The sequence below is a fragment of the Oncorhynchus mykiss genome, chromosome 24 (genome assembly GCF_057628025.1).
Source record: "Oncorhynchus mykiss isolate SJ-2025 chromosome 24, ASM5762802v1, whole genome shotgun sequence".
Classification (NCBI taxonomy): Eukaryota; Metazoa; Chordata; class Actinopteri; order Salmoniformes; family Salmonidae; genus Oncorhynchus; species Oncorhynchus mykiss.
The window spans coordinates 37,046,840-37,055,000 of NC_143045.1; the positions used below are offsets into that span (position 1 = coordinate 37,046,840).

The 8,161-nt window shown below is 50.8% G+C and overlaps 1 long non-coding RNA gene across 1 annotated transcript in view; it reads right to left on the reverse strand.

Moving 5' to 3' along the window:
* Positions 1 to 7,765: 7,765 nt before the first annotated feature.
* The window catches only part of LOC149972428 (uncharacterized), a 503,925-nt gene continuing 503,529 nt past the window's right edge, over positions 7,766 to 8,161 (reverse strand). The window contains exon 3 of the long non-coding RNA XR_016491432.1: positions 7,766 to 7,877. This is a non-coding gene — a long non-coding RNA (uncharacterized LOC149972428). The remainder of the gene's footprint in view (positions 7,878 to 8,161) is intronic.

The following is an 8,161-nucleotide window of genomic DNA, read 5'->3' on the forward strand; positions in this document are numbered from 1 at the left end:
AGGTACGACAATGTTGTGAAGGAGAGAGGAGGTAAGACAGTGTTGTGAAGGAGAGAGGTGGTACGACAGTGTTGTGAAGGAGACAGGTGGTACGACAGTGTTGTGAAGGAGAGAAGTGGTGCGACAGTGTTGTGAAGGAGAGAGGTGGTACGACAGTGTTGTGAAGGAGAGAGGAGGTACGACAGTGTTGTGAAGGAGAGAGGAGGTACGACAGCGTTGTGAAGGGGAGAGGAGGTACGACAGTGTTGTGAAGGAGAGAGGAGGTACAACAGTGTTGTGAAGGAGAGAGGAGGTACGACAGTGTTGTGAAGGAGAGAGGAGCAGAATGACAGCGTTGTGAAGGAGAGAGGTGGTACGACAGTGTTGTGAAGGAGAGAGGAGCAGAATGACAGTGTTGTGAAGGACAGAGGTGGCACGACAGTGTTGTGAAGGAGAGAGGTGGTACAACAGTGTTGTGAAGGAGAGAGGAGGTACGACAGTGTTGTGAAGAAGACAGGAGCAGAACGACATTGTTGTGAAGGAGAAAGGAGCAGAACGACAGTGTTGTGAAGGAGAGAGGATGTACGACAGCGTTGTGAAGGAGAGAGGTGGTACGACAGTGTTGTGAATGAGAGAGGTGGTACGACAGTGTTGTGAAGGAGAGACGTGGTACGACAGTGTTGTGGAGGAGAGAGGAGCAGTACGACAGTGTTGTGAAGGAGAGAGGAGGTACGACAGTGTTGTGGAGGAGAGAGGAGGTACGACAGTGTTGTGAAGGAGAGAGGAGGTACGACAGTGTTGTGAAGGAGAGAGGTGGTACGACAGTGTTGTGAAGGAGAGCGGAGATACGACAGTGTTGTGAAGGAGAGAGGAGGTACGACAGTGTTGTGAAGGAGAGAGGAGCAGAACGACAGTGTTGTGAAGGAGAGAGGTGGTACGACAGTGTTGTGAAGGAGAGAGGAGCGGAATGACAGTGTTGTGAAGGAGAGAGGTGGTACGACAGTGTTGTGAAGGAGAGAGGTGGTACGACAGTGTTGTGAAGGAGAGAAGTGGTAAGACAGTGTTGTGAAGGAGAGAGGTGGTACGACAGTGTTGTGAAGGAGAGAGGTGGTACGACAGTGTTGTGAATGAGAGAGGTTGTACGACAGTGTTGTGAAGGAGAGAGGTGGTACGACAGTGTTGTGGAGGAGAGAGGAGCAGTACGACAGTGTTGTGAAGGAGAGAGGAGGTACGACAGTGTTGTGGAGGAGAGAGGAGGTACAACAGTGTTGTGAAGGAGAGAGGAGGTACGACAGTGTTGTGAAGGAGAGAGGTGGTACGACAGTGTTGTGAAGGAGAGAGGAGCAGTACGAAAGTGTTGTGAAGGAGAGCGGAGCAGTAGGACAGTGTTGTGAAGGAGAGAGGAGGTACGACAGTGTTGTGAAGGAGAGCGGAGGTACGACAGTGTTGTGAAGGAGAGCGGAGCAGTACGACAGTGTTGTGAAGGAGAGAGGAGGTACGACAGTGTTGTGAAGGAGAGTGGAGCAGTACGACAGTGTTGTGAAGGAGAGAGGAGGTAAGACAGTGTTGTGAAGGAGAGAGTAGGTACGACACCGTTGTGAAGGAGAGAGGAGGTAAGACAGTGTTGTGAAGGAGAGAGGAGGTATGACAGTGTTGTGAAGGAGAGAGGAGCAGTACGACAGCGTTGTGAAGGAGAGAGGAGGTATGACAGTGTTGTGAAGGAGAGAGGAGCAGAACGACAGTGTTGTGAAGGAGAGAGGAGCAGAATGACAGTGTTGTGAAGGAGAGAGGTGGTACGACAGTGTTGTGAAGGAGAGAGGTGGTACGACAGTGTTGTGGAGGAGAGAGGAGCAGAACGACAGTGTTGTGAAGGAGAGAGGAGCAGAATGACAGTGTTGTGAAGGAGAGAGGTGGTACGACAGCGTTGTGAAGGAGAGAGGTGGTACGACAGTGTTGTGAATGAGAGAGGTGGTACGACAGTGTTGTGAAGGAGAGAGGAGGTACGACAGTGTTGTGAAGAAGACAGGAGCAGAACGACAGTGTTGTGAAGGAGAGAGGAGCAGAACGACAGTGTTGTGAAGGAGAGAGGTGGTACGACAGTGTTGTGAAGGAGAGAGGAGGTACGACAGTGTTGTGAAGGAGAGAGGAGGTACAACAGTGTTGTGAAGGAGAGAGGAGGTACGACAGTGTTGTGAAGGAGAGAGGTGGTACGACAGTGTTGTGGAGGAGAGAGGAGCAGTACGACAGTGTTGTGAAGGAGAGAGGAGGTACGACAGTGTTGTGGAGGAGAGAGGAGGTACGACAGTGTTGTGAAGGAGAGAGGTGGTACGACAGTGTTGTGAACGAGAGAGGAGCAGTACGAAAGTGTTGTGAAGGAGAGCGGAGCAGTACGACAGTGTTGTGAAGGAGAGAGGAGGTACGAAAGTGTTGTGAAGGAGAGCGGAGCTACGACAGTGTTGTGAAGGAGAGAGGAGGTACGAAAGTGTTGTGAAGGAGAGAGGAGCAGAACGACAGTGTTGTGAAGGAGAGAGGTGGTACGACAGTGTTGTGAAGGAGAGAGGAGCGGAATGACAGTGTTGTGAAGGAGAGAGGTGGTACGACAGTGTTGTGAAGGAGAGAGGTGGTACGACAGTGTTGTGAAGGAGAGAAGTGGTACGACAGTGTTGTGAAGGAGAGAGGTGGTACGACAGGGTTGTGAAGGAGAGAGGAGGTACGACAGTGTTGTGAAGAAGACAGGAGCAGAACGACATTGTTGTGAAGGAGAGAGGAGGTACGACAGTGTTGTGAAGGAGAGCGGAGGTACGACAGTGTTGTGAAGGAGAGCGGAGCAGTACGACAGTGTTGTGAAGGAGAGAGGAGGTACGACAGTGTTGTGCAGGAGAGAGGAGGTACGACAGTGTTGTGAAGGAGAGCGGAGGTATGACAGTGTTGTGAAGGTGAGTGGAGCAGTACGACAGTGTTGTGAAGGAGAGAGGAGGTACGACAGTGTTGTGAAGGAGAGAGGATGTACGACGGCTTTGTGAAGGAGACAGGAGGTACGACAGTGTTGTGAAGGATCGAGGAGCAGAACGAAAGTGTTGTGAAGGAGAGAGGAGCAGAACGACAGTGTTGTGAAGGAGAGAGGTGGTACGACAGTGTTGTGAAGGAGAGAGGAGCGGAATGACAGTGTTGTGAAGGAGAGAGGTGGTACGACAGTGTTGTGAAGGAGAGAGGTGGTACGACAGTGTTGTGAAGGAGAGAAGTGGTACGACAGTGTTGTGAAGGAGAGAGGTTGTACGACAGTGTTTTGAAGGAGAGAGGAGGTACGACAGTGTTGTGAAGAAGACAGGAGCAGAACGACATTGTTGTGAAGGAGAGAGGAGCAGAACGACAGTGTTGTGAAGGAGAGAGGATGTACGACAGCGTTGTGAAGGAGAGAGGTGGTACGACAGTGTTGTGAATGAGAGAGGTGGTACGACAGTGTTGTGGAGGAGAGAGGAGCAGTACGACAGTGTTGTGAAGGAGAGAGGAGGTACGACAGTGTTGTGAAGGAGAGAGGTGGTACGACAGTGTTGTGAATGAGAGAGGTTGTACGACAGTGTTGTGAAGGAGAGAGGTGGTACGACAGTGTTGTGGAGGAGAGAGGAGCAGTACGACAGTGTTGTGAAGGAGAGAGGAGGTACGACAGTGTTGTGGAGGAGAGAGGAGGTACAACAGTGTTGTGAAGGAGAGAGGAGGTACGACAGTGTTGTGAAGGAGAGAGGTGGTACGACAGTGTTGTGAAGGAGAGAGGAGCAGTACGAAAGTGTTGTGAAGGAGAGCGGAGCAGTACGACAGTGTTGTGAAGGAGAGAGGAGCAGTACGAAAGTGTTGTGAAGGAGAGCGGAGCAGTAGGACAGTGTTGTGAAGGAGAGAGGAGGTACGACAGTGTTGTGAAGGAGAGCGGAGGTACGACAGTGTTGTGAAGGAGAGCGGAGCAGTACGACAGTGTTGTGAAGGAGAGAGGAGGTACGACAGTGTTGTGAAGGAGAGAGGAGGTACGACAGTGTTGTGAAGGAGAGTGGAGCAGTACGACAGTGTTGTGAAGGAGAGAGGAGGTAAGACAGTGTTGTGAAGGAGAGAGTAGGTACGACACCGTTGTGAAGGAGAGAGGAGGTAAGACAGTGTTGTGAAGGAGAGAGGAGGTATGACAGTGTTGTGAAGGAGAGAGGAGCAGTACGACAGCGTTGTGAAGGAGAGAGGAGGTATGACAGTGTTGTGAAGGAGAGAGGAGCAGAACGACAGTGTTGTGAAGGAGAGAGGAGCAGAATGACAGTGTTGTGAAGGAGAGAGGTGGTACGACAGTGTTGTGAAGGAGAGAGGTGGTACGACAGTGTTGTGGAGGAGAGAGGAGCAGAACGACAGTGTTGTGAAGGAGAGAGGAGCAGAATGACAGTGTTGTGAAGGAGAGAGGTGGTACGACAGCGTTGTGAAGGAGCGAGGTGGTACGACAGTGTTGTGAATGAGAGAGGTGGTACGACAGTGTTGTGAAGGAGAGAGGAGGTACGACAGTGTTGTGAAGAAGACAGGAGCAGAACGACAGTGTTGTGAAGGAGAGAGGAGCAGAACGACAGTGTTGTGAAGGAGAGAGGTGGTACGACAGTGTTGTGAAGGAGAGAGGAGGTACGACAGTGTTGTGAAGGAGAGAGGAGGTACAACAGTGTTGTGAAGGAGAGAGGAGGTACGACAGTGTTGTGAAGGAGAGAGGTGGTACGACAGTGTTGTGGAGGAGAGAGGAGCAGTACGACAGTGTTGTGAAGGAGAGAGGAGGTACGACAGTGTTGTGGAGGAGAGAGGAGGTACGACAGTGTTGTGAAGGAGAGAGGAGGTACGACAGTGTTGTGAAGGAGAGAGGTGGTACGACAGTGTTGTGAACGAGAGAGGAGCAGTACGAAAGTGTTGTGAAGGAGAGCGGAGCAGTACGACAGTGTTGTGAAGGAGAGAGGAGGTACGAAAGTGTTGTGAAGGAGAGCGGAGCTACGACAGTGTTGTGAAGGAGAGAGGAGGTACGAAAGTGTTGTGAAGGAGAGAGGAGCAGAACGACAGTGTTGTGAAGGAGAGAGGTGGTACGACAGTGTTGTGAAGGAGAGAGGAGCGGAATGACAGTGTTGTGAAGGAGAGAGTTGGTACGACAGTGTTGTGAAGGAGAGAGGTGGTATGACAGTGTTGTGAAGGAGAGAAGTGGTACGACAGTGTTGTGAAGGAGAGAGGTGGTACGACAGTGTTGTGAAGGAGAGAGGAGGTACGACAGTGTTGTGAAGAAGACAGGAGCAGAACGACATTGTTGTGAAGGAGAGAGGAGCAGAACGACAGTGTTGTGAAGGAGAGAGGATGTACGACAGCGTTGTGAAGGAGAGAGGTGGTACGACAGTGTTGTGAATGAGAGAGGTGGTACGACAGTGTTGTGAAGGAGAGAGGTGGTACGACAGTGTTGTGGAGGAGAGAGGAGCAGTACGACAGTGTTGTGAAGGAGAGAGGAGGTACGACAGTGATGTGGAGGAGAGAGGAGGTACAACAGTGTTGTGAAGGAGAGAGGAGGTACGACAGTGTTGTGAAGGAGAGAGGTGGTACGACAGTGTTGTGAAGGAGAGAGGAGCAGTACGAAAGTGTTGTGAAGGAGAGCGGAGCAGTACGACAGTGTTGTGAAGGAGAGAGGAGCAGTACGAAAGTGTTGTGAAAGAGAGCGGAGCAGTACGACAGTGTTGTGAAGGAGAGAGGAGGTACGACAGTGTTGTGAAGGAGAGCGGAGGTACGACAGTGTTGTGAAGGAGAGCGGAGCAGTACGACAGTGTTGTGAAGGAGAGAGGAGGTACGACAGTGTTGTGAAGGAGAGAGGAGGTACGACAGTGTTGTGAAGGAGAGTGGAGCAGTACGACAGTGTTGTGAAGGAGAGAGGAGGTAAGACAGTGTTGTGAAGGAGAGAGTAGGTACGACACCGTTGTGAAGGAGAGAGGAGGTAAGACAGTGTTGTGAAGGAGAGAGGAGGTATGACAGTGTTGTGAAGGAGAGAGGAGCAGTACGACAGCGTTGTGAAGGAGAGAGGAGGTATGACAGTGTTGTGGAGGAGAGAGGAGGTACGACAGTGTTGTGAAGGAGAGAGGAGGTACGACAGTGTTGTGCAGGAGAGAGGAGGTACGACAGTGTTGTGAAGGAGAGCGGAGGTATGACAGTGTTGTGAAGGTGAGTGGAGCAGTACGACAGTGTTGTGAAGGAGAGAGGAGGTACGACAGTGTTGTGAAGGAGAGAGGATGTACGACGGCTTTGTGAAGGAGACAGGAGGTACGACAGTGTTGTGAAGGATCGAGGAGCAGAACGAAAGTGTTGTGAAGGAGAGAGGAGCAGAACGACAGTGTTGTGAAGGAGAGAGGTGGTACGACAGTGTTGTGAAGGAGAGAGGAGCGGAATGACAGTGTTGTGAAGGAGAGAGGTGGTACGACAGTGTTGTGAAGGAGAGAGGTGGTACGACAGTGTTGTGAAGGAGAGAAGTGGTACGACAGTGTTGTGAAGGAGAGAGGTGGTACGACAGTGTTGTGAAGGAGAGAGGAGGTACGACAGTGTTGTGAAGAAGACAGGAGCAGAACGACATTGTTGTGAAGGAGAGAGGAGCAGAACGACAGTGTTGTGAAGGAGAGAGGATGTACGACAGCGTTGTGAAGGAGAGAGGTGGTACGACAGTGTTGTGAATGAGAGAGGTGGTACGACAGTGTTGTGGAGGAGAGAGGAGCAGTACGACAGTGTTGTGAAGGAGAGAGGAGGTACGACAGTGTTGTGGAGGAGAGAGGAGGTACAACAGTGTTGTGAAGGAGAGAGGAGGTACGACAGTGTTGTGAAGGAGAGAGGTGGTACGACAGTGTTGTGAAGGAGAGAGGAGCAGTACGAAAGTGTTGTGAAGGAGAGCGGAGCAGTACGACAGTGTTGTGAAGGACGACAGTGTTCTTCCAGTCTGCCTTCCTTTCCTCCTTCTTTCCTTTCTTCCTTCCTGCCTTCCTTCCTTCCTTCCTTCCTGCCTTCCTTCCTTACTTCCTTCCTTCCTGCCTACCTTCCTTTCTTTCTGTATTCCTTTCTTTTGTCAGGCCGTCCGTCCGTCCTTCCTTCCTCTCTTCCTGTCTTCCTTCCTTCCTGCCTTCCGTACTTCTTTCCTTAATTACTTTTTTTCCTTCCTTCCTTCTTTTAATTGTTTCTTTCGTCAGTCTGTCCTTCATTCCTTCCTGCCTACCGTACTTCCTTCCTTTCTTCCTTCCTTCCTTTCATTCTTTCTTTCTTTCGTCAATCAGTCTGTCCGTCCTTCCTTCCTGCCTCCTTCCTTCCTTTCTGCCTGCCTTCCTTCCTTCCTGCATTCCTGACTTTCTTCCTGCCTTTCTGCCTGCCTTCCTGCCTTTCTGCCTGCCTTCCTTCCTTCATTCCTGCATTCCTTACTTCCTGCCTGCCTTTCTGCATGCCTTCCTGCCTTCCATCTTTCCTTCATTCCTTCCTTCCTTCCATTTAAATCAAATAAAATAAAATGTATTTATATAGCCCTTCGTACATCAGCTGATATCTCAAAGTGCTGTACAGAAACCCAGCCTAAAACCCCAAACAGCAAGCAATGCAGGTGTAGAAGCACGGTGGCTAGGAAAAACTCCCTAGAAAGGCCAAAACCTAGGAAGAAACCTAGAGAGGAACCAGGCTATGTGGGGTGGCCAGTCCTCTTCTGGCTGTGCCGGGTGGAGATTATAACAGAACATGGCCAAGATGTTCAAATGTTAATAAATGACCAGCATGGTCCAATAATAATAAGGCAGAACAGTTGAAACTGGAGCAGCAGCACGGCCAGGTGGACTGGGGACAGCAAAGAGTCATCATGTCAGGTAGTCCTGAGGCATGGTCCTAGGGCTCAGGTCCTCCGAGAGAGAGAAAGAAAGAGAGAAAGAGAGAATTAGAGAGAGCACACTTAAATTCACACAGGACACCGAATAGGACAGGAGAAGTACTCCAGATATAACAAACTGACCCTAGCCTCCCGACACATAAACTACTGCAGCATAAATACTGGAGGCAGAGACAGGAGGGTTCAGGAGACACTGTGGCCCCATCCGATGACACCCCCGGACAGGGCCAAACAGGAAGGATATAACCCCACCCAATTTGCCAAAGCACAGCCCCCACCCCACTAGAGGGATATCTT